The following is a 26,993-nucleotide window of genomic DNA, read 5'->3' as shown; positions in this document are numbered from 1 at the left end:
CACACACACTCCAAATGGACATCTCCATTCAATTCTTCACTTTGAATTCTGTATTACCAGGTCTCTGTATTACAATGCTCTGGTTATTAGGGATGTTATGCATCTCTTAACCATTTTTATATCTTTTTTGAAAGAATTTGTCTTTCTTGGGTCCTTAGTCCATTTTTTCAAGTTAGTGAGGATTTTTATTTTTGTTTTCTGCTACTGAGTTATATGAGTTTCTTATGTATTTGGGATATTAACGTATCAGATAAATAATTTGCAAATATTTTCCCATTCTGCAGGCTGCTTTTTCATTTCATTGATTATTCCTTTTGGTGTGCAGTAGTCTTTCAGTTTTCTGTGGTCCCACTTGTTTCGCTTTGCTTTAGTTCAGACCATCCTTTAGGTATTATACACAAAAAATTATTGCCAAGAGCAATGTCAAAGTCCTTTTTCCATGTAGATTCTTCCAGACTTTTTCAGTTTCGAGTCTTTCATTAATTCTTTTTTTTTTATTTTTTTATTTTTATTTTTATTTATTTTTATTTTTTTTTCGCCTTTTATTTATATATTTTTTTCTCAAATTTTTATTATCAATCTTTAATCCAATGCAAGTTGATTTGGCTTAAGATAAAAGTATAATTTCATTTTTTTCTGCAGGTAGCTATTCAGTTTTCCCAACACCATTTATTGAGGAAACTGTCTTTTCCTCAGTTAATTTGTTTGCCTCTCATGTTGGCCATATGTGTATATGTTTGTTTCTGGACTCCCTATTTCATTCCATTGGTTAATGTGACTGAATGTCAGCAACATGTCTTTTGATTATATGCCTTTGAAACATAATTCAAAATAAAGAAATTTTCTGCCTCCTGCTTTGTTCTTTATTCTTAACATTTCTTTGGCCATTTAGTTTTTTGTTCATGATTCCATATGAATTGTGAAAGAGACTTTTCTATTTCTGTGAAATATACTCATAATTTTGATAAAGGCTGTATTGAATCTACAGATCACCTTAGTTTTGTGGAAATTTTAATCATATTTATTCTCCCCTTCCACAAACATGGACTATCTTTGCATTTATCTGTGTCTTATTGATGTTCTATCACAAATGTTATAGTTTTCAGTACACAAATATTTTACTTCCTTGGTAAACTTATTCGTTGGTAACATTCATAAGTATTTTTTTTCTGTTTGATGGTACGTAAAATGGGTTTGTTGGGTTTTTCATATAGTTCACTTCCTTTTGGGATAATTTATGTTAACATATATGATTGATATTTGTATTTTGATTTTGTACTCTACAACTTCAATGAATTAGCTTATTAGTGCTAGTTGTTCAAGGAGACTTCAGAATTTTCTGTGTAAACTCGAATTGTATAGAGACAATTTCATCTCTTAATTTCTTTTTTTAATTTGCCAATTTGATTGACTTTTATTTGTTTTCTATATTGAACAGAAATAAGGAAAATGAGAACTTTCTTGCTCCTGATTCTAGAAGAAAAAAGTCTAGCTTTTCAACTTTGAGTATTATTAACTGTTGGCTTACCATATGTGTTCTTTCTTATACCCAGACACATTTAGTTCTTCTATACCTAAGTTTTGAGAGCTTTTAGCCAAGGGATATTAAATTCTGCCAATGGTTTTACTGCAAATGTGCATGTGTGTTTTTGTCTTCATTTTTAACATACAGTTTCACATTTATTGATTTGTCTGTACTGAAGCAATCACAAGTGTTTAGTAAGGGTGTATATTTATTTACTGTTGGTGGGACTATACACTGATGTGATCATTAAGGAAAACAGAAAACAGTATGTAGATTCATTAAAAAATAAAAATAGAATTACCATTTTGACAAGCATTCCAATTCTAGGTGTATATCCACAGTAAATAAAATCAGTCTCTGAAACAAAGATCCATACATTTCTATGTACATTGTAGTATTACTTACAATAGCCAAGAAATGGCATTAGACTAAGTCTCAGTTAAGAGATAAATGAAGAAAATATGATGTATATGATACTATAGTATTATAGACATATAATGAAATGTTATTTTGCCATAAAAAGAAATAAAGCCCATAATTTGTGACAATATATGTGAATTAAAAGGCACTATGCTGAAGGACATAAACCAGACACTGAAAGAAAACTATGATATAATCTCTCTTATTCTAGTTTGAATGTGAAATATCCTCTTCAGGCTAAGGTTTCAAGGGTTTGTTTCCCAGCTGATAGCCTCCTGGGAAATAATTGGATCCTGAGGCCTCTGACATCATCGATGGGTTAATCCCTTAATGGATTCATAAAATGACATTGTTGGTAGGTGATAAACAGTAGGAGGTAGGTCCTAGTTAGAGGAGGATATGGCCTTGACATATATATCCTGTTTTACCCCTTCCTTCATACTCTGTCTCTGCTTCCTTCCTCCATGATGTAAGTTGCTCTGATTCTCCATTCTTTCCCCTCCTGATGGACTAAAACCATGAGAAAAATAAGTTTTCTCTCCATGAAGTTTTTTTCCCCTCAAGTATTTGATCACAACAACGATTAAATCTGACTAATCATATGTGCAATCATTAAAGATCCGATTCACAAAAGCAGTTAGGTAGAATGGTAGTTGCCAAGAAGTTGCAAGAGAAAGGCAAAGAAGTGTTTGGGGAAATAGTACAAACTTTCAGCTATAAAACATGTAAGTTTTGTACAGAGTGGTAACTTGAATTGTATTTTATTTTATACTTGAAATATCCTAGGAAAGTAGTTACTAAGTGTTCTCAACAACAACAAAAAAGGATAAGCCAAGGTGCAGTGGATCACAGTTGTAATCCCAGCTACTCAAGAAGCAATTGGTAGAATCTGATTTTGGCTAACCTGGGCAAAAAGTGCATGAGACTTCATGTCAATCAATATAAAGCTTTGAGCATGGTAGTATACAGGAAGCATAAATAGGAGGATCATGATTCAACCTATCCCAAGCATAAACATGTACCCTTAGTCAAAGAAAGACTATAGCAAAAAGGCAAGGTCTCCAGTGGTAGAACGCCTGACTAGCAAGTGCAAGACTGAATTCAAACTCAAGTCCCAACCAAAGAAAAAGAAAGATAACTATGTGACCAATGTGTTAATAAGAATGACTGTGATAATTATTTCATGATGTTGATTGTGCATCATATCTTTACATTGTATCTCCTAATACACACACACACACACACACACACACACACAGTTTCATTTGTCATTACTAAAGTTAAAGGTGGAGGAACTAGTGCTCAGTGTATAGCATCCATGATATCCTAGGTTAAATCACCAGCAATCAAAAAACAAGAATAAAGTGCATGGAATTTTCATTACAATGGTCTATGCTGTTAAGAGATGTCTAATGAGTAATTGACCTTAGGGAGGGGAAACATAGGCTCTGGGAAGTTGTGGGTAATTACCCTGTTAAATAATTTATTAATATTAACCATTTATGAGCCATTTGTTCATGGTTGAAGAGATGTGTGAAGTAATAATGATTACAATGCAAAATTCTATGCCATGCATTTCTTATTTGAAATGAGCTCAAAGTTCCCATTAGAAATCCTAAGTTAGGGTTATACCATGGCAAATAGAAAAAATAAGAGAAATGTCAATACATTAATTATTTTTATACCTAATATTAAGTCTAAGGAAAAGCTATATAAAATTTCTTTAATTACAAAATGGTTAACTATCAATAATTTCATAATATTCGACTCAGTAATTTGGCTGGACTTCTTTTGTCGTTGTTGTTGGCATTCTGGTTTGAACTCAGAGTCCACTCTGTGCTTCCTCAGCAGGTATTCTACCACTTGAACCATGTTTTCATATCTTATTGATCTGGTTATTTTGAGATGGTATTTCCATTTTTCCCATACCAGGTTAGACTGTGATCCTCCTATTTATGATTCCTGCTGAAGAAAGCTACATCATGCTTAGCTTCTTCTGTTGAGAAGAGCTATTGTGAACTTTTTTCCAAAATTGACATTGGCTTGTTTTCTAGTCTCCAGCTCCCATTTAGCTAGAAATTACAGGTATTGCTTATTTTATAATGCAATACAGTTCCAAGAGAAGTTTTCTTGCCCTCTTGCTCCACTTGCCAAAGTTGAGAGGCTAGACAAAATAGCCAAGAAACCATTTTCTGGAGAAAGCTGATGGACATTATGAAAATATACCTGACTATGTCACACTTGCCAAAAAAAATCCATTTTTTAGAGCAATCCTTGATTATCCTTGAGCTGCCAACTCTCTCCTAGTGGACAATAATCTAATTTTACTGGTCATAAATTTACAAAAGTGTCAAATCCTTAATAATTATGAGCTCTGAGATAAATCCATTGCTAAAAGATAAACCTATTTCAGAAATAGGTAATCATAGCAAATCTATGCTAATACCCAGAATTTTACTCCTTGCACAATATATGGAAAATCTCTCCTCTTAAAGCATTTGGGACCATGGGATGAATTCTACCCAATAACTTGTGAGTAGGAATAATGAAAATCAGTTATTAGATCTTTCCCCCTGCAACAATCCAAAAGGTTGCAAAAGAGATGAACGGTAAGTATAGGCCTTCCTACCAGGCCTTGTTACCCATACTGAGAGAAATCATTCTAGGTATAAAAACAGCCACATTTTTAAGTAGAGAAGTGGCATGATTACAATGGCATAAACTTTTAAAACACAAACAATGCATACCTTCTCATAATGAAGATCAAGAGAAAGGTTAGAAAGATATGACTACACTAGGGAAAAAGCCAAAGTACAAAGAGCCTAAAAGCATACAGATTTTTCTGCCCTCACCAATTATTCTATACAGCAAATAACGGAATCCTTTGGAGAAGAAGCAAGATCTTAACTTAATGGTACTTGATATTTATAGGTATCATCACTTCAGGCCAGGGATAAACTCCAAGGTCAAATATTCACTCTAATGTTAAGCTTCAGAATTTCAGGTAATATGTGCAATAAATTCCAGATTCCACAGTTTCTACTTACAAAGCATATTATAGTGGAAATCGATACTTTCACAGCATAAAATAATATATTGTGCACCCTGTGCATCATGTAGTCTGAAAGCAGAAGAGACAATCTTTATAATCAAACTCTTGTCCACTTTTATGGAAGAAAAAAAAAAGATGGCACCCACATGTACAAAAATACATCTGGACAATCTTTTTATGGAGAAAGCATTTTTCTATGCAGTGTTTTCTTTTGTAATAAAAACCAGAAGCACAGTACTGTAAAAACACAAATCTTTCTAACTTTGAGACTTTGTTAGTAAGAAAATGAAATGAATCTTTTGCACAATACATGAGAATTTAGTTAGAGAATTTACAAGCCTTCTTTGTAGGAACTATAAATATATTTCCAGATTCCTTTTGACAATAGTTCATTCGACTGCAGCTGCCAAGATTAGGAGGAGAAAAAAAAAACTCATGTATCAACATTAAAGAGATAAGACTATAACCAAATCTCAACAGTTTTTCCCCTCTACTTCATGGCATGAAATCTGATGTTTCCTATCTTACCAGGAATATTATAAGAAATGTAAGTAACAAGAATACATTTGGAATCTAGGGCCAGAAATGTACATGCAGAGGGGAAACACAGGCACTAAGGTGACTTCCAGAAGTATGCGTGTCCAAGAAGTAACAAAGAAAAATATTCAGTATATTTTAACAACTAAACTGCAGGGTGACTTCATGCCCCTGGGAAGAAGAAAATCTTTATTTTCTCATAAAAGAATAAAGAACACACACATTTCAAGAACCATAAAAGCTGTAACTACAGAAAGGCCATCTGGACAACTAGATTATCTCTACCATACACTCCTAACAATTTTATTTGGTCTTATTTTAAGAACCTCAGGAAATTAGGTTTCCATTACTGTCTTTGAAATTTTTCTGCCAAACCATTAGAGATTATTGCTAAGTAGTAACCAATAATCCCCATCAACCAGTTTAAATTATCTGTCTATACCTTTGGTATTTTTATTACCTTTTTCTTCATTGCTTATGAAAATATTTTAGAAGGTTCAAGTTCTGATTGTGAAAACAGTAGATGACAGTGCTTTAGATTGGTAAGTTTTTCGGAAAATCCTGAGACATATCTTCTTTCAGTTTCATTAAACTGCCTATTAGTGATCATGTGACAATTGATGGTACTGTGACAATTAGTGGTACTGCGTGGTTATAGATGGCACTTGAGCTTCTCAGGATTATCTTGTAGCCTGTTTTATTTTTTTTTCCCCTGTGGTCTCTTGGTGTTTCCAGTGAACCATCTGGTCAACATTTTTTTTTAAGTTTTTATTATCAAACTGATGTACAGAGAGGTTACAGTTTCATACGTTAGGCATTGGATACATTTCTTGTACTGTTGTAGTCTGTTTTAGACAGCCTGCGCCAGCATAACAAAATGCCCTAGACTGGGTTCCTTTTGAAGCACAAATGTGTTTCTCCCACTTGACTCCCTTTTGGCTTGCATTCTTACTCTGCTCACAAAACTCTTCCTCAGTCCATGCAGTGGACAAACACAGTGCTTCCTTTCTAGGATCTCTCCTTATGAGGTCATTAATGCTATCAGATTAAGACCTTCTTTTTATGACCTTGTTTAACTTTTATTACCTTCATAAAGGTCCTGTCTCCAAATACAGTATCATTTATGGGTTAGTACTTGACATAGGAATACGGGGGAAGGCGAGATATACAACCATTCCATCTGCAACATAGGTTATATCCTTCAGCAATTTAGCAAACATACAGTTGAGTACATTCTCTATAACTAGCACCATATCCAACTTGCTATTCTCATTCTAGGGATACACAGCAGGTAGTAACTGAGTGCATAGGTGCGTATGCATGCATTTGCAAGCACAAGAACTTGCATGTGCATGCAGAGTATTAGGATTGAAAATTGTAACCAGAGCAGAAATATCAGAAGGAAGATGAGGAAGCAAGCACATAAAGCCTTAGAGCCCAGGTTAAGTTTGTATTGTATTTGAGAACAATGGGAGTCACTGAGTACCAGAGAAGGCTGACACCAGTTGATACACATATTTTTCAAAGGGCCACTCTTTTCTTTTCTTTTCTTTTTTTCCCCCTTTGGTACTTGGGATGGAACCCAGGAATATGCACTTGTTAGGCAAGCGCTTTGCCAGTGAGCTACATCCCAGCCCTCAAAGGGTCACTCTTAATGTTGTATAGTAACCTATTGTTGAGGGGAGGTAGAGAACTGAAAGACAGAGTGGCGACATGGGCAGTTAGATTTGAGACATCTTCAGCTGGCGTCATCAGGATTTCCTAATGGATTGAATATGGGTTTTGTAAGAAACAATTGCAATGACAGAAAATATTTGCAGGCTTGAAATAGTTCTAGGGTTCGAATCAGAAGAGGAATCTCAAAGCCAAACCACTTGGAATGTGTCCTTTCCTTAGTCCTTGATAGTTCCGCATGCATGCAACATTTCATATGCTATTAATTAATTTTGCATTTGTCTCAAATTTGCCTCAACCTGAACCTCTGGAAAGTAAGCCGTAGACATAGTTGGTCTATGAGACCGGAAGTTGATTTCCTACACTCTTAGTGTGTTTAGTTACTATCTTTATTTGTCAATAGGGTTTCATGCTGGTCTGAAAAATCATAACCACATTACATACCTAGTCAACTTAATAGTTCTTAGAAACAAGTTACTGTTGCTAAACAACAATAGATGACACTGATTTAAAAAATGATTGGATGGACAAGCACTGCCTACAGATAATTTTCAGATCTTTGGCAAAGTGTCTCTCTGGTCAACTTACATTCCAACTGTTAAAAGCTCTTCACATTGATTCTGGTGCAACTTATGTTCATCCTTCCTTCACCTCCCTGGAGAAAGGGGAAAGAAGTATAAAAAGATTTTAAGTTCTGGACAGACGAAGGCACATGGTTACTGCCAGCCTAGATAATCGAGATCACTAGAAACTTCTTGAGTTATTCAGAAGTGACCACCCACATCTTGTGAATGGTGAAAAGGTATAAATGCGCTCTTTCAGTTCTAATGTTATTTTTTTTTAATTAAAAACATTAAGTTCCTTCCTCCCAGCCCCTGCACTGTAGACCAAAGCACGCGCAGAAGGCTGCAGTGCCCACGGAGAGTCCCTGTGTGACCGACACGAGACGGCAGCCAGCGACGTGCGGCTTGTGATGTCAGCAGAACCTGCATATGGCCTTGCTCCACTTTCCACCTCCGGCCCGGAGCCAGCCTGACCCCTGACTCCGCCGGAAACTTTCCCCAGACTTAGTCTGCGCTTGGAAGGCGCTGTGCCCCGCCTGGCGCCCGGGCGACTCCCAGAGGTGGGTCGCGAGGATGGGAAATTGGGGGCCGCGCCGGAGGGGGTCGTGTGCAGGCGACCCCTGGGCCCGCGACAGGGTGGGCGGGGTCACAGGCACTTGACCAACCTCAGAGGGTGCCTTGGCGCCGGGGAAGAGACCCGAGAGGGCCACAGCCTGAGGACTCGGGGAGGCCAGGGAGGCGGCCCCGGGCTCCCCGGGACCAGCCGAGACTCGGGGCCCCGCCCTGATGACTCTCCCAACAGGCCTGGAGATTAGGGTGGGGACCCGCAGTCCACGCCCCCCCGCGGGAGCGGGTGGCCAAGGAGGGAGGTGAGGAGCCGGGAGGGAGGGAGGACAGCGTCGACTGGGCGGGGTCCGCTCGCCCCCCACCCCCAGGCCGTTTTGCAAAGCAGCAGAGCCAGGCGGAGCCACCCAGTCCGTCCAGCAGCTGCCAGGAGGGTGTCTCCACTTCCCCAGGTAGCGAGGGGCGGGGCCTCGCCGGGGTGGGCGTGGCCATGGGGGTCCCTGCCCACCCTCTTCCTAGCCTTCGGAATACTAGGGCTTAGAGTTTGCCTTGGCACCCTAAAAAGAGCGTGACCTTGTTTCTCTATGCTAACCTCGACAGCTGTACAGCTGAACCGACAGTCCTGAGGCCTCCAGGGAGGGAGCTTGTTTCCAGATTCCTTCCGTGTGTTTTGTGACACCCTCCGCACCCCCCCCCCACCCCTGTGACACAAAGATGCGCTCCCTCACCGGCCCACTCACCCACCCCCTCAGGGAGAAACGGGTGGCCTGAGGGATTAGAGGGATAAAGTCACTGGCAGACAGAAAGGCTAAGAAGCTGGACAGGTCATGTCCCCACCAGGGCCTTCTGAAACAGCGGCCAGGCACAGGCACCACAGGCCTCAGGTGATGCTGGGTTGGTTCTTGTCTTGGTGTGTTTCTTTGGGAAGCCTGGGGCTCGCTCTGTAAAGGTTGGGGTCAAGTGTTAGACTTTGATTCATTGCAGCTTTCTTTACCTTGTGATCTCTACTTTCTGCTGTCTTAGGGGAGATTGCAGGACTCATAAAGGGAGCTGGCTTCTTTTTCTTTTTTTTTAACTTGTGAGTTTCCAGAGACTATGAATTCTCTAGTTTGAATTAGGTTTTAGTTGTACAGAAGACAAAAATACAGGCAGGTTTTCTAAAGTAGTGAAGGACCACCACCAGCATCATGAGATTATGAGTCCAGCAAGTGTGACATTGTCAGGATTTAAGAGCTCAGGCTAGCTGCATGCTGTAGGAAAGTTGACTAATAAATTCTATGTTGTAAAGAGATGTTTGTGTTGAGAAACCTGCCACATCACCCTGCTTTAGTGAGTTCTCTGGTGATGGTGACATTGCCAGATGACATGGGACAAAATCTAGTATTATTGCTTTTTTATTACTGATTTTTCAGGTGTGTGTGATCTCCCTTTGCAGGCCTCTGACCTTAGTCTGTGATGAGAAGAAAATGGTAGGTGTATTGGGGAGCTAAAAGAAATGAGGTAGATTTCTCCAGCATTAAAATATTCACATGTTGGCAATTTGATACCCAAAGCATTGGTTACCACTTGTCAGACTCACTCTGAAGTAAAGGGATTAACTAATAAAAGATTTGTAAAATGTTCCCTGAATCTAAAATTCCATAAATATGCTAAATAGTAATAATCCACCCATTGTTAAATTTATGTTGCCACTTCTGCCAGTGCTTCCAGGATGATTTAGATGTAACTTCCCTGTGAATTAAACAATGAGTGTGGAGGACAATAATGAGTCCAATTCACATCCTTTGAAAGCTGGAAATAAAATGTCTCCCGTAAGGCAGCATGAGTAGAGAATCATAAAAGTCATCTTCATTTCAAAAAGCTATTTGTGGAAAGACACTAACCTTATGGTTTGGGGAAAAGAGACCCCATGAACTTCTGAAACAAAAAAAATATTTAGTCTCGATACTTGTGATCCTAAACCATAAACATGTCCTCAAAATTGGGTTAAAATTGCAGGGAGAGTATCAGGTTTGTGGGACAGCCTGTTAGCTGTCCAATTTAATCCATGAAATATGTCCCTTGGTATTTTAAAGGTATTCAGTCTGTGGTTGTGTCCATTTGTAACGAAGTAAACCTTTCATAGTTACTTGGATAAATTATTCATTCTTCCAAGAGCCTGGGCTTGGTTGTTAAGCATCCTTAATACCAGCTATTATTTTAATATCCTGAGGATAATTGCCTTGTTAGTAGTTGATTGAGCGACATGTTACATTTTTTCTCTTTGCATGTTGTTAATAACAAAGTGTGTCATTCATCTGTTTACTGGTATCCTAGAGTAAAGCTGTGTCTTATATGCTAATTTTGAGTATAAATATTGATACAAGCCATCCCTTGAGTTTTATGTTTCTGTTTTATGAACAAATCTAGATTCTCTACTAGCAGATTAAACTGGGAAGAAAACCGTGAAAGCTGAGGAAGTTTGTCCTTGACTACTTTTAGTGGCCATTATTTTTCTTATTCTTTCCACTGGGATAGATCAGATGTATAACTCCCAACTAAGCCTCAGTCCAGGATTCCAGAACTTTCCCTCTGCTACTCCTTCCTGCAATCAGTTAACCTTTGCCATACTTTGAACTTTCCATAAGCTTTGCATGGGCAAAAGGGCACCAGGTAGGAGATAAAGAGAGTTTACGTTTATTGGGCAACTGTGATGTTGGGCCACATTACCTCATGAAACCTCTAGTACAATAATATGCAGCAGGCATTCAGTCAACTTTGTGCAAAAGAAAACCAAACTCAAAAAGCTCTCATGCTCAAGCCCAAACAATTTTTTAGTAAAAGTCCCAAGAGTTGAATCAAGGGAGTCTGGTACTGCCTGCTACGTTATAATCTCTGAAAAGAAATTTTTAAAAAAGAAAGAAAAGAAGAAGAATTCTTAATCCACACTGAAGCATGGGTGAGTTCTCCCATTAACTCCCTGGTGGTTTGGCCTTAGGCAAACTCCTTAAACTTTCTAGGAAACCAGAGAATTTCCTTTCTCTAGTTTTGGGTTAAATTATCTCTCAGATGAAAGGGACTATTACAGAATTCTAGCTACCAGGCACATAAGATAGTCCTCTCACAGGATTCTGGAACAAGCTCTTCCCTGCCCAGCCCTTTTCTGTACCCTGATTCTTTACCCCTGTTTATCATCTTTTCTTCCTTTCTGTCTAAGTAAATCTAACCTCCTCCCAGAGGCTTTTCCTGGACATCCTTCCTTCCTCTGTCCTGTATTATAGACCTTTGTGGTCTCCTACTGCTGATTACAAATGGAAGCTATTTTATCTCTGTCTTAGCTTACACCTGATTGGCTAAATTATTTTCTTCCATGTCATTTTCCCACCTCTCCTGCCAGAATTTAGATAATATAAACTAGACCTCTCCTTGTCTGACTGTCTTCATTATGGCATTCTCCAGATCCCAGCATGGTAATCAATGGCACATAGTTGTTAATTAAGTGTATTCAAAGGAGTCATTGTCTCATATAAAAGACATGTGTGAATGGCCAATATTGTCCCTTCCTTGGAAGCTTTATCAATCTTACACTGTTAGAGTGAGTGGACCTAGCTTATGAATGGAGAAGAAAGTATAGGAATGGAGGTGAGAGAGATGCCCTCAGATAGGCAGGACAAATGGACATACTGAATCGTGACCAACTCACAGAAACATACAGCAGAGCAAACAAAGGCTAGGCGTTATAATAGAAATGTAGTTCTACTATATTTTTCATTAATTTTTTTGTTTACATGGTACTGAGAAATCCAACCCAGGGCCTCACGCATGCTATGCAAGCATTTACCACTAAGCCACATTCCCAGCCTCTCTCTCTCTCTCTCTCTCTCTCTCTCTCTCTATATATATATATATATATATATATATATATATATATATATGTACATATATATCAGCTAATGATATAAGCCATTGTTTTATTAATGAGACAACTGAACACATAGACCCTGAATAATCGAAGCCTTCTAACTTTTATACTACTGTTCCTTCTACCAAGAGGCCAAAAATCTTAGGGATCACTCAGTCACCAAAGACAGAGAGCTTCAGCCAATGCCACTCTTGAGATATGGTCTCACTTCCTGTCTGGCTGTACCCTTGTATGTGATCCACCTGTGTTAGCCTTCCCAGTAGCCAGGATAACAGGAATGTGACTCTGCATCAAGTTCTTTGTGGAGAAGTCTTGTGAACTTTCCTTATGCCTGGGCTCAAACCACTATATCAATGTTGTCAGCCGCCTTATAGTTAGGATTACAAGTATGAGCCAACAAGCATGCAGGCTGAAAAGTCTATTTTAAAATTTCTTCTGTCCTCTACTATTTTAATGAACCATCAAGCAGCTTACTAATACCAAACATTAGTTTACCACTTCTCTGTAAATGCTTAGAAGCTCCCAAATGACATATCACAGTGCATTTAAATAAGAGACTCAGGGCATATTTGAAAGATGACTAATGTTTCTGAAGAACACAATGCCAGTGGCTTAACTTAAGAACAAAAATGGTAACTTTCCTCCTCTGACTTAGAGATCAATCCCTTTTAGAGTATTACATCCATAACCAAGCACTCTTAAACTATAGAAGATGAAACAATCACTCGGAAGGCTTTTTAAAAGCCTAGGTTGCATGGAGCCACTCTGCACTGTTCTGAATTAAGAGGTCTGAAATTACACCCAGATAATTGCATTTTTAACAAGCATCTTTAGTGATCTCTCAATTAACTGGTCTGATGATATTCCTTTGAAGTCCAATACTAATTTTGGTATGTTTCTAATTTCCCTAGATTCCTCCTAAGAGGGTTTTTTTTTTAACATGATGTCTAGGTTTGAGCACATTGAAATACATGAGCTGATTGAGTTACGGTATATAATGAACATCTCTTACCTGGGATTCCTATGCCCACGCATATACACATGCACATACACATACACGTGTATGTATACATGAATACATTTTAATGTATATGTTCATTCTACAGCCAGTAGGTTTGATAGTACTCCAAATGAAGACTGCTCCACAGTGGAATTTTGTTTGTTTGATGCTGGTACTGGGGCTTGAACTCAGTACTTGAAGCAATTGCTTGAATCATTTTTTTGTTCAGGACTGATGCTCTAACACTTGAACTATTCTCTTTCTGGCCTTGTGCTAGTTAATTGGAGATAAGATCAAACATATTTGACTTCTCGGGCTGGGGCTGGCTTTGAACCTTGATTGTCAGCTGTTAGCCTCCTTAGAGTAGCTAGGATTACAAGCATCAGTCGCCAGCCCCCTGCTTCAGTGTTTTTGTTAGATGTGCATAGGTCAATGATTAGTGATGAGTTAAGTTCTCTGAGGAGATAATGAATTCCTTTGCACACACACACACACACCTGAAGCTTTTAGTCAGTATAGCAGAGAGAGATGAATCTAGGAAATAATTCAGTTTGCAGATCAAGTAAAAGATGTCCACATAAATATGGGTTTCTAATGCACAATTCATGCTTTCCCATGTCTCACATAATAATGTTAATTTGCTAAATGTAGCAAATCTGCTCAAGGAATATTAGCATTTTGATGTCATTAATTTCTAGAACAGGAGAGGGGTTCTGGATGGTTGTTAAGAGCACTGACAAACTGATTTTTTTTATTTTTATTGTAAAGGATATACAGTCAGGTAATGAGTATATTTCTTTTTAAACAGTGTCTCTCCCACAAGATGTATAGTTCATTTTCAACATAGTATCAAGTGAGTATCACTGCTGCATTTGTTCATCCTTTATCCCACAATTTCTGTACCTGTTTACCCTTCCAAAAACAGATAAACTTATATATAAGACAAAAGTTACAGAAAACAAAAACAGCAACAAGGAAAGAAAAATTTTAAAGACTCTTGCTTCCATTTCTTAAAGTTTATTTTTATAAATGTCATTTTATGTGATTATATGTGCATAGCTATTGTGCTTTTGTGATCCTCTCCTAAGAATATCCTCCTTTGGTCTCACTGGATGAAGGTCTAGAGACAAGCTATATTGAAAAAAAAAAAAAAAACCCTCTGGACATGTTCCTGACAAAAATGCCCAGTGGTACATTCAGACACAACTCTTGAATTCCTCTGTGACCTCCAGTCTACTGAAGATCTGGAACACTGGGCTCATAAACCGGAGTGAAAGGTATCTCCTCAGCTGGAGAGGTTGGAGAGGTAACTTGGAAAAGTGGAATTTGCACTGGGCCTTTAAGAGCCCTCCAATGTAGCTGGATTGTGGGTGGAGGACATCTGAAGCTTTGAGAGGAGGTCTGTTCCCTTAGGCCTTGAGGGTAGATAGTATTTAGAGCAAAATATGGAGAAATTCATGTGGGCAGATGAAAAAAAAAAGTCCAGATGGTTGTCAGCCTTAAATTCTAAAAAATTTCAAGTGTCCATGTTAAGCAACAGTGTGTCTTCATTGGTGTGTCATTTATGGGAGCGAACAAAGGGAAAACGTATAGGGAAATCACAGGCAGCCCACCCTTAGGTCAGTAAGCCAGATATCAACTCCTCCTCCATTTAGGAGTCAGGAGGACTCTCACCTGTGGGCTAATTCTTTGGGTCTCCATCTCATGATGCTAACTGAGAGTCACAACAGAAGCTGTTAAGAGGATCATTGTGAGGATAAAAAAAACATTATACAGTGTTTTGCAGAAGGTGCAATACTACAGAAATACTCAATGATATGATATTATATGCTATTACGGCCCCTATGATTGTTCAAAAGTGATTCATCTCCCAAGCAGCCTGCATGAATACTTTCAGAGGAGGACACAAAAATAACAGATTAAAATCACTGTTTGGTTTCTACATTTGGATGTAGCTTTAAAATATCCCTTTTTCAAATTGAAATTTTGTTATCAAAAATCAAAGAGAAAAATAAAGGAAGCTGAGCACCAATGTCTCACCCCTATAATCTAGCTCTTGAGGAGGGTGTGATATGAGGATTGAGTCTCAAAGCCGATTCACCAATACAGTGCCATACTAGAAGGTGTGGCTCAAGTGGTAAAGCACTAGCTGTGGAGTAAGAGCTCATGTGATGCCCATAGTTTAAATCACAGTACTGTTCTACCAGGAAGGAGAAGGAAAAGGAGAGCAGAGGAGAGAAGGGGAGAGGAGAGGAGGGGAAAAGAGACAAGGGGAAAGAAAATGGAGGAGGCGGGAGGGGGGAGGGAAGGGAGAGGGAGAGAAGGAGAGGAGAGGAGGAGATTCACAAAACAACCAGGAGTAAGTGACAGATCTGATTCACAGTGCAGGAGATGATATCTGGGGGAGTCAGACAACTTACATTCCAATCCCTACTGTCTCCTCCAGCAGGAATTCTTTGTGACTCAAGCCAGTCACTTTGCTTCTCCCTGTCTGAAATAGAATTGATGATACTCCCTAACTCAAAGTCTGTGTCTATGAGGTACATAGTCAGCATGGCGGAGAATTATGTGACTGCAGCAGTAGCAGCATTTAACTGGTGTATTATAACTTTAATACCCTCAGGAAGAATTTAATTCAGGAGAGCATCTAATAATGTGGAAGCTCCTTACCGTCTTTAGTCACACTTTACTTTATTGATTTACACCACAGGGCTGTTTAGAGCATTTTTTTCCAAGCCATAGTGTATGATGCTCTTATTCTGAAGAAAATTTTAGTTTCAATATTCATTCTGTGTGCCTTTCTCCTACACATCCATCTTCTACTTTAGCACAGCTAAACTTGTGCCTTTCCAAAGAGCTTTGAATTTCAAACTGTGCATGAAAGCATGCAGGTCCTAGATTTTACATGACCAATTCATAAGCTTATGATTCAGATCAATACACAGTTGATCCAAGGTACATGATGTCTTATATATCTATATAGCAGTTGTTGTTTTTTTAATTTGGTATGTGCAGAACACCTTTGGGGCCCCTTTCATAGTGCCTAAAAGAGGTCAGGCTCAAACATCTATTGAATGAATTTCATGTGTAACAAAAGACCAGGAAAATATTTCAAGAAGAAAGTATTGAAAATAAAGTTTGGACATCTACCATTCATATATTCTAGAAGAGCTGTGTGTTGCAAGGCTATCTCTCTTTACTATAGTCTTCGAATTAATGCATTTCTTCTCTCTAGAAAAGTTCTATCTTCTAATCTCGCATGGCATAGTTAAGATATCACCTCCTAGAGAGATCTTCCCTAATCATCAAATCTCATCAGTCTTCCATTATAAAGTATTAGTCTCTGTGCCATCATTGTAATGTATTATATGTTTGAATGTGGTATGCGATTATATTTCCCAACTGGTTTGTTTTTGTTTTTTGTTTGTTTTTTTTTTTTTTGGCCAGTCCTGGGGCTTGGACTCAGGGCCTGAGCACTGTCCCTGGCTTCTCTTTGCTCAAGGCTAGCACTCTGCCACTTGAGCCACAGCGCCACTTCTGGCCGTTTTCTGTATATGTGGTGCTGGGGAATTGAACCCAGGGCCTCATGTACACGAGGCAAGCACTCTTGCCACTAGGCCATATCCCCAGCCCCATTCCCAACTGTTTTGTCTACCCTTATTCCCGCTGGACTAGAGATCACAACTCAACTCTATATACTCCTTGTTTCTATAGAATTTGCTAAGTACCAGACACTTCATAAGTATTCAACAAATATTGTGTCAGATAGTTGAACAACTAAAGACCAAGATCGGATAGTCTTTCAGGATTATTCTATTGCACAGCAGTGATTTTTCATCTTTTGGTTCACATTTACCTTTCACAATATTTAAAATTTTAATCCAAAAAAATTTACATATTCTTGAACATATAATTTGAAAGAGTTTATGGAGCTTTGGCTAAGAATCCTAGATCTACAAGTGGGTGTATAAAACTTTTTAAGTCCAACTGGAGTACTGAATGAAACATTACAAAAAATTACTATAAATACTAGTGTCTTAATGTTCATATATGTAGGATAATCAATTATATGTTGCCTTTGAAAATATTTGCAGCTTTCCATAGGAGAACAGTGGCTATCTATAAATGTTATATATTTTATATTTATGCTGGGAAGGATTTAAGACTTACAAAGAAAACTAATAAAAACACATACTGTAAAACAATATAAAATATATTCCAAATAGGTGAGAAAAAAAAACAAGTATAAAAATATAAGGCTCCCAACGTCAGATAGGGCCAAGAGAGATTCATACTAAAAATTTATGCCACGAAATTCAACACCCTTGCTAGAAGATAGTAACAAATTTTATTCTCAGTTCTTTAGCAGTCAATGCAAAGGAGAAAAAAATCACTTATGCCTTGCAGAGGGTCATATTTTATAAATACTTATACATGAATATATGTATATGTAAGTTAATAGAAAAATACTCACAAAAGAAGGAATCCTGAGTATAGTAAAAAAGGAATAGGGAGACAATACTTCTAGCATTTTGTTTGGGACATGTGCCTGAAATAAGCCATTAAAATAAAAAAAAGATAATTAAAGTTTCATGGATTACAGTAATTTTTCTCAGGAGCAGACTTTGGAAAAAAGTATTCCTTCAGTCATGGGGCCAGGAGTCTGGAGAAATTTCAAAGACAACAGCTCTTCTTACAGTCCTTCTTTTTACCAAGTACAGACAATTCCATTCAGTCCATCCATCCATTCATTGTTCCACTTGGAGCTCTCACTCTTCTTTTAAAGGGACATGCACCTAAGGCATTGATTATTGCAACTTCTAAGTTCAGCTAACCTTAGACTTTCATACCTTCCGTCTCAGAGGGAGCAAATACAATAACTAGTCTCTCTGAACATTAAGTCAATTGACAGCATTCTCCAACGGGCTTATAAATGGATCACACTGACAGCTTTATTTGTCATTTTTAAGTGGAATGTATTTCTCCCCCGCCCCACAACACATACACACACTTGGTGTTAAATCGAGATCAGATGGATTTTCTTATTTCTACATGGAATGTTGTTACTCTCATCATTGCAAAAATGCATTCATAACGAATACTATCCTAATTTGCAAAAATTGTCTTTCATGAACTGGGGACTTGGGGGATTCTGTATTTGAAATGGAGCTGAGGGAAAACAACTTATGCAACAGTTTTGATTTTGCCTACTTATTTATGATCCTGATATAGCTGTTAGGATTCTGTCACCATATGGAAGGTAAGACAATTATGTAGCATTTGATGGCATGCATTCTAAAACCTAAGATATAAAAAGACATCTACAGCAGAATATTCACAATCCAGACACTAAACACTGTTTTAAAATCCTTTTTCTTCTTTGTCTCCTCATCATATCTATGGGCCCAGTTTTTCTTTCCTCCCTTTGCAAGAGCCCTTGCTCAATAGAAGAAGTGGCAAAAGTGTTAGAACTATTACCTTCATTTCTTTTTTTTTTTTTTTTTTTGGCCAGTCCTGGGCCTTGCACTCAGAGCCTGAGCACCATCCCTGGCTTCTTCCCACTCAAGGCTAGCACTCCGCCACCTGAGCCACAGCGCCCCTTCTGGCCGTTTTCCATATATGTGGTGCTGGGGAATCGAACCGAGAGCCTCATGTGTAGGAGGCAAGCACTCTTGCCACTAGGCCATATTCCCAGCCCCTCATTTCTTAATATATCTTGTATACAGTCAAAATAGTTGTTTCTGCCCAGGAGAAATTGTCATTTAAAAAAAAGTCTCTATCATAGGCTGGATGCATGGGTCAGGTGGTAGAACGCCTACCTAGCAAGCACAGAGCCCTGAATTCAAATCTCAGGACTACCAAAAAGGAGAGAGAAAAGTTTCCTATCATTCCTACCCATTTACTACCATGTATAACTAAATACGAATGAGGAAAAAAAAAAGAGCTCTCCTACTTTAATTTCTGAAATTCATCCATGGTCATGTGGCTAATCTCAAAAATGTGCTGTCTTCAAGATTTTTAAACCTGAGGCTATGAGTAAATTTTTCTCACTGAACTTTAAATAACTGTTTATCTTCACACCCACTATAAAAATAAAATAAACTGCGTTTATTTTCATATACTGTATTTTCAGTAAAAATTCATTTCTTTTTTTTTTTTTGGCCAGTCCTGGGGCTTGGACTCGGGGCCTGAGCACTGTCCCTGTCTTCTTCTTGCTCAAGGCTAGCACTCTGCCACTTGAGCCACAGCGCCACTTCTGGCCATTTTCTGTATATGTGGTGCTGGGGAATCGAACCTAGGGCCTCATGTATATGAGGCAAGCACTCTAGCCACTAGGCCATATCCCCAGCCCCTCATTTCTTTTTTGATTGCCTACTATGTGCTAGACACTGTTAGAATGCCATGAATTACGTTAGATGTGCTCCCCCTTTCTACAGCATAGGGTCTAGTGGTTATTTTCAGGGCAGCCATATGCCCATGCTCATCTCCTGATAGAGGATTTTCCCATGCATCATGCTGTCTTCCTGTGATCCTGGTCTAGGGGACTTCTGTGTTTCATTTGGATTTCATGTTATGGACCCTTATATCCTCCTTGTGTGGCTTTTTCAAAGCAGATGTTTTAATTTCACACTTGTGTCCTTTTGCTTTCTGTCACTTGTCTTCTCTACTAGATCACAGACCACAGAAGGTGGGATTATTGTCAAAGTAGAGCCTTGATTTATGCTAGGACAGTCTGGATTGCATCCCTCTGGCTTTCCTTTCCTGTGTGGCTGGGAATAGCCAATGTGGGTCACTATGCCCAGACAGGGAGCATCTTTCGTTTGTGCCCCCCATGTCCAGGCATTGACTGAGATGCAGTCTCATGGACTTTTCTGCCTGGACTGGCCTTTAACAATGATCCTTTAATTTCTGCCTCCCAGGAAGCTATAATTATAGCCTTGAGCCAGCATAAAAGCCATTTTTAAATATAGATCAAGGAACATGCTTGTGCTTTTTTTAATAATCTTAGAGCCAGTGATGAAATTGGGCTTTTGCTTATATTTTTGTTTCTGCTTTTGTTTAATTGGGAGACTTTAGGGAGTTATATTTGTTTTGTATTTTGAAAAACTATTTCTGGCTACAACTTGAAATTGGTAAGAGCCAAAATTTATGTAGACCAGATGAGTATTTTCAAGAAAGTGATAACTAGACCCAAGAGAGGAAGGATGAGGGAGTCAGTGACTTGGGAAAGCTAGACAGATTCAAGAGGTATGTAGGAAATAAAAGTGATAGGCCGTCTTCTAAAGTATTAAAGATGGAAATCATCAGGAGGTATCAGAAAACACAAGAAGCAGAACTTGCTTGTGAAGACCAGTGCTAAGGATGATAGAGTTGGACATGCAGAGCTTGAGCTTGAGATGTCCTTGACCCTCATAGGGATTATGGGTATGAAGCTTCTCGAAGAGGTCTGGGGTTCAGACATGAACCTGTGGCTCATCTTGCCATTCGTTGGTCTGGATATAGATATGATTGCTTATAGGAATATTAGGAATTGGGTAGTTTTAAAAAAAGAGTAAAACCAAATGTTTCAGGAAATCAAACCTGTAACAACAGTCCAGCAGTCAAGGGCCACTCCATAGAGGATGAAAGAAGAAATGGAAAAGAATTAGAGTAGAAGACTATTGGGTCATAATGGAGCAAGAGGGTAAGGAGTCGAGGAAGGTAAGAATGGTTATCTGTCTTAAAGGAAGAAAACAGAAACATTGGATTTTGCTGGACATGATGGTACACAGTATGATCTCTGCACTGGGGTGGTGTAGGCAGTAGAATTTTTGAGTTCCATGCCAGCCTGAGTTACACAGCATGAGACTGTCTCAAAAACCAACCAACCACAATAGCTGGTTTGTACCAGCTGAGAAACTTGGCTAGGGATTGTTTTTGTTTGTTTGGTTGAGAGGTTGTTTCTTTTTTTTTCTAAGTAAAGATGGCAACTACTAATCAAGAGATCATTTTTAATTAAAATAAATTGCTAAGTATCATGTACCAAAACTGTGGCTTAGAATTGGTTCTGACTATGGTTCAGCCTGTTTGAGAGTATTGTACAGGTTCATATTTTATATATGCTTTGAAGAAAATACATGAGAGCAGGCATGTTGGAAAGCCATGCTGATGTGTTGGTGTTTGCAGAAATGGAGCAGAACAAGGGTGGAGACTGAGCAAGTACAATCTGAAGTTCTGGGGTCTGAAACAGAGAGAAAATTTGAACCTGTGTGCTAGGGAATTCTGTGAGTCAAGCCCCACCTGTTTCTCCTATCAGAGGTAGTTTTGTAGCTAGGATAAATAAATCAAGCTCTGTTCCTAAAGCACTGTTGACTTACCTCTCCCACTGGTTGGCATAGAGGAGAAGGAGTTGAAGAGTTGAGATATCACAGAGCACATGCGCAGTGGCTTCTGTGGAATGAGCTACAGCTTCGGTTTCCCTCCCTGCTCTTGCTGTCACACAGTTGCTTCGATCCTCCTCCAGAAGAGACAGTGTAGATGTCACTACACTGCACAGATGTTAGATTGAAGCAGTGTGAGCTGGGACTGGGAGGTAAGGAGAGAAAGAGAAGAGCTCTGGTAATTATCTTCAAGAGTTTGGTTAGGAAAGGAAAATGAGAGACTGGGAAGCAGGTGGAAATCTAAGTGGTTGAGCCAGCATTTGTTCACTCAACAAACAATGCTATTTCGTATGTGCTAGGCAACAACACAGATTCCAATAAGACATTTTCTGTTCCTTGGGGAAGATCTACCATAAGATAGAGCTACTGAAGTGACAGGATGTATGTATGTGGTAATCTCAAATTTGCTTTATGATTGGTTAATTGAAGCAAATGCATCATTTTTTCTCAGATATAAATCTCTAATTTTATTTTTATAAAGTGGCAAAAAAATGTGCTTTAAAAAGTAAGAAAAAATACCATATTCACCTGTACTAATTTTGTTTGGGGGCTGGGAATATGGCCTAGTGGCAAGAGAGCTCGCCTCATAATTTTGTTTGTTTTTTTGCAACCTTTCTTCTTTCATTTCTCTTGTCTTCCAAATTTGGGTAGTCTTATTACTGTTACCAATGACTCAGGAAAAAAACAAACTTTCTAAAATAGTGTCCTTAACCATACAGTCTTCGGAAAGTCATCTATTAGTAAACACAGCACCAACAATGCCTAAGCATTGAATATGCAGGCATGGAAGTTAGAAATGTAAATCCACAGCAAGTAAGGGCACTGTTGAATGTAGAACTGACCAAAATTAAGCCACAGTAGCATAAGTACAATTTTCATAGCAAGGGTGCAGAAAAGGATACTGGGTTTGTAGAAGAGATTGTAATGAATTCTTATTCAAGAACTGGAGAAGATCCCAGAAGGAAGTGTTCTTTGAACTAGAGGTTAAAAATGAGCATTTCATACAGAAGAATGCTATTAACCAAAGTCAGGGAGGCAGGAACTAGCTTTTCAGGGAGGGAATGACAATGCAGGATGATAGTTCAGTATAACTTGAGAGGTTATGTGGGAAGGCTGTGAGTACAGTGGTAAGGTATATTGATCTTAGATCTAGAAATTCCTTTGAAAGGTTTTGAACTTGCTCCCATAGGATCTGCTGGAGTGCAGTTAGAATGTTTAAACAAAAGGAGAAAGAAATCAAAAGGAAGAAAACTGGAATCATCCAGACAGCTGGGAAATGATGAAGAGTGGAAACAGGGAGCACGCTCTGTGGGGAAATTTGCTGGAATGGGAGGTGGTGGGTGAGCTTCTGACAAAGCCATGGATATGTAAATGGAAATAGATATTTTTGCTTGCAAAGTAACCATTATCAGTTGGTTTTGTCTTGTGATAGAAAGGGAAAATGAAAATACCAGGCTTTTGAATCAGGGAGACTGCAATGTCACTGATTTGGAGTGTGGACAGAAAATTTGGAAGAAGAATGAGTTTCTGGTTCTGAGAAACTTTCAAGAAGATTTGCATGATGCTTTGATTAGAATGAAGTTACTGGCAAGTGGATAACATTATATAAGACCCACGTTGAAGGCAAGACAGAGGAGAAATTTTTTAGTTTTCTGGGAGATGGGAGATGGGGGTGGGAAGTTTGCTGTGAGGTGAGATTTCATGGAAGCCAAGGAAAAGCATGAATTTCAAGGGAAAGTTCTTGTGCTGGGACATTCGTTGCCAGAATCACTTGGTTTTATCTTTTCCCTTTTCTTCCTGTCTTTCCTTTCCCATTAAGAAGGAGCTGTGCAGTTGTCCGTACTATCCCTTACTTGGGTCCACATTTTATCTTCACATCTCCTGCCCCCTATTTACTAATGAGCAACAACTGACAGGGTTTCTGGCAATCACCAGCTTTCTTCAGAAACTCCTTCTCAGGAAATGATTTAACAGAGCTACTATGTTTGTTAGGGAAGCACAGAAAGAAAGAGAACCAGATGATTTGCTAAGTGGGTGTTACTGGGATTGTATTTAGGATTTTCCTGACGTAACCTTCAAGTTTGTCTCTGGAAATAATACAAGTTTATTTAAATAATAACTAACTCCAAGAAAAATTACTAGTTTGGGCTTTTAGTCATCATTCTAGTCACCCACCCCCCATACATGGTCCATTTTGTCTCCAAGTTCCTGCATTGTTACACATTAAAATTTTCTACATGAATTTTATACTAGGAAGATTAAACACTTGATTTTTGTTGGAAGAAGTGATATGTTTTCTCATAAAAGTAGGAATTATTTTTACAAATTATATTTTCATTTTTATTGAAAGTATGAAAATATTCAAAAGTTAATTGTAACTTTATTGAATTTTTAGTTTACTTAATGAAACAAAAAGGTTAAAAAAAAAAAAACAAGCAATACCCGAAACTAAAGATGGATCTGTATGCTCCACTTGGGTGGATTATATTTATAACCAGAAAAAAAGGAATTGATATACAGAAACAATCTGATTGGCTAAAATTGACATTTGCCTTATATGGTCATATTTTGACAGTTTTTAGTCTCTGGTTGCCTAGAAGTTTAACTACTGTGATTGGACAAGACTTGGTTACTACGTTACAAAGGTTTGCTCTTAGATTAGGTCCCAGTCTATTTACAGATCAACCTAGAATTCAGTTCACTATGTGCAAAGGCTGCTTTAGGCCAAACCAATGTTAAAATACAGAGGCTACTGTAGGCCAAATTCAATTTAATTCAACAGTGCTTTTACTGTTAGCTGGATATCTTCGTACATACCATCTCATTTGACAATGAGACCCGTCCCGTTGAATAGTGAGGGAGGGAAGAATGAAGTTAAAGATTTGAAGTTCACTCAGACAAATAGTGTGAGTGGGATTTGATTCTTGACATTCTGTCTCCAAATGTGGTACTCATTTCAGCCTTTGTTAGTGTAATTCTTATGGGCAACTGGAGGATTTATATGCAGCCTCTATCTAGTTGAGATAGTTATTGTTCTAAAGAGAAATAATTGCTGGTATAAGAAACTAATGCTGAATAGTTTTCTTCTTGATGGTGACACAGGCCATGTTTCTATCTTATTCAGGTTATACAACAATCAAGAAGTCAATGAAAGAGGGCTTTCCATCAATACTCCGGATTAAGTTATAAAAATGGAATTGGATGTTATTGTACCCTTTTGCATGGTAAGTAAGTACTAATTTGAGTAGAATTGGCTTTCCTCTTTAGATAATTTTCTTACAATATCTAACCCCCCCAAAAAAGTAGAAGTACTTCTGTGTAAAGATGCCATACCTTATGAATACTATCTAGATCTCTTTTTAGGGTGTTTATTAAATTAAAATCAATTTGGAGTTTTATAAATTTTAGTTGTATGTGTTTTGTCTGATAATTTGAAATTTGAGTCATTTTAACCTACGTAGAAATTTTATCATTAAAGTAGCATGGCTTTCCTACACATTTTTTATGCTCATTTAATGTTCTTCAATAGGGTTTTTGTTGGCTGTACAGGGTCTTGAATTCAAGACCTAGGTGCTATCCCTCTACCACTTGAGCCACATCTCCACTTCTGGCTTTTTACACTTTTTTGTAGCTTATTGGAGATAAGATTCACATAAGATTCCCTGCCCAGGCTGGCTTCAAGCTGTGATCCTCAAACCTCAGCATCCTGAGTTACTAGGATTACAGGCATGAGCTACCAGTGCCTGGCCAGTGATCAGTGTTTTGGCCTGTGGACTCTGAAAAGTCATGGCTACATGCAAAGGAGGTTGGGAAATGGCCAGATTGTGGTGCACAGGAAATGTTTTCATCATACATACTCAAGCTTAGAGCATTCATTGGTTTGGGCTTCTGTACTGACTCTGTAATTAGAAAAACTTATTATCAGACTTCAAGTGATTAGGACCAGAGTTATCCCAAGTGAACACAAAAGGCTTAAATTATTTGAAATGGATAGTTTACTCTCTTTTGTCTACTCATAGTAGACAAAAATCACTTATTTTCACTACTTATTTTATTTTTCTTCATATGTTTATATGTGCTAATGAATATTTAAAAGAGAAACACCTGTGTATAACTGTGAATACTCTAAATTTTTATTTACTTCAATGAATTAGGGAGTAAACATAGATGAGCTTGTAGGAAGGCTGAGTTATAACTTTTAAGCAAATGTGGCTTTTATTACTTTGAACTACATAGAGTGACTTCAACTAAACATTACGAAGTAAAAGTCCTTAAGGGGACCTATTATAATAAATCATGTGAACATTTTATTATTAGCATATAGATTGGATATATGTAAGAGCTTGTAAAATGCCTGAAGTTCCTCCAAAATTGTTTATTCCACATCTAAACAGTGTATATAAGGCTGAAAATGAATGTTTAAAATACCACACATTATTTACCTGTCAATAAAGTATCTTTGAAGCAAATGTAAACATCAACCTAGCCCATAAACAAATTATCAAAAGGTTTAAAATTTACTGAAGCCCCAACTGATGATATATTACTGTGTGTGCATAAATAACTTAAGGAATAAAATTGCTGATCCCTCTCCCATTTGGGTATTTGTGCTAATGAATCAGAATCCTATTTACACTATTAGTCCCCAAAGTAATTGCTTATTTGAAGAAGTTCTGTCTAGTGGGTTTTCAGTTAATTAAATCCATTTGCATTTTATGCACACATTTCATATTTTCAAGCCCTATTTCTCATAAGCCAAATTCAAACATGTTCACATAATAATACCTCTCATTAAGGCATTAAGTCTTTCATTTTTTAAAGTTACTTTCAGAGCAGATATATACATTAAACACTTATAAGTGAAATCCCACCAGTGCATTAGAAAAGTCAAACTATTAAGTCTTTTTAGCTTACATTTTCTATTTGTAGTGGTGATTACTGAACAAGCCTCAAATTTTGAATGTTTCAGTCGGCTTAATTTATTCAGTGATTTCTTTTCACCTTATTCTGCACCATCAGTTTTTAACTTCTAATATGCTCTTAGAATTACAAGCAGTCTTTTCAAGATATGTACATTTTAACAGATTGATCTTGATTAACCAATTGGGAGATCAGAGTACAATAATTTACAGTTAGAGATGCTTTAAAGGGTATAGTTTCCAAAGACTTTTCAGATATTTGAGGATTTGGGAATTTAAATGTACAAGTGACAGAAATTATAAATGTCTTCTTTAGGAATATATCAGTCAACCCTACTTTGAAATACTGAAAGTAGAAGAAACAAAGGAGCAAGCAACAGGAGAGGTGCCAGGAGGGGCCACTGGGTCTGTGTACTTG

At 38.0% G+C, this 26,993-nt stretch overlaps 1 protein-coding gene across 6 annotated transcripts in view; it reads left to right on the top strand.

Annotated features, from left to right (window-relative positions):
• Nucleotides 1-7,757: 7,757 nt before the first annotated feature.
• Rhobtb1 (Rho related BTB domain containing 1) overlaps nucleotides 7,758-26,993 on the top strand; it is a 122,025-nt gene continuing 102,789 nt past the window's right edge. The window contains exons 1-2 of one of the 6 annotated variants that reach the window (XM_048338845.1): nucleotides 7,758-8,331; nucleotides 24,781-24,880. The gene's annotated coding sequence lies outside the window, so the exon portion shown is untranslated. Of the gene's footprint in view, nucleotides 8,332-8,768; nucleotides 8,788-9,093; nucleotides 9,220-22,383; nucleotides 23,024-23,975; nucleotides 24,563-24,780; nucleotides 24,881-26,993 lie in introns of those variants that run through there. The other 5 variants (XM_048338846.1, XM_048338844.1, XM_048338838.1 and 2 more) reach the window with 5 other exon arrangements.

Source organism: Perognathus longimembris, chromosome 2, assembly GCF_023159225.1.
Source record: "Perognathus longimembris pacificus isolate PPM17 chromosome 2, ASM2315922v1, whole genome shotgun sequence".
NCBI classification, from domain to species: Eukaryota; Metazoa; Chordata; class Mammalia; order Rodentia; family Heteromyidae; genus Perognathus; species Perognathus longimembris.
Note: the sequence above shows the minus strand (reverse complement) of the source record. Positions and strands in the feature narration are given on the sequence as shown.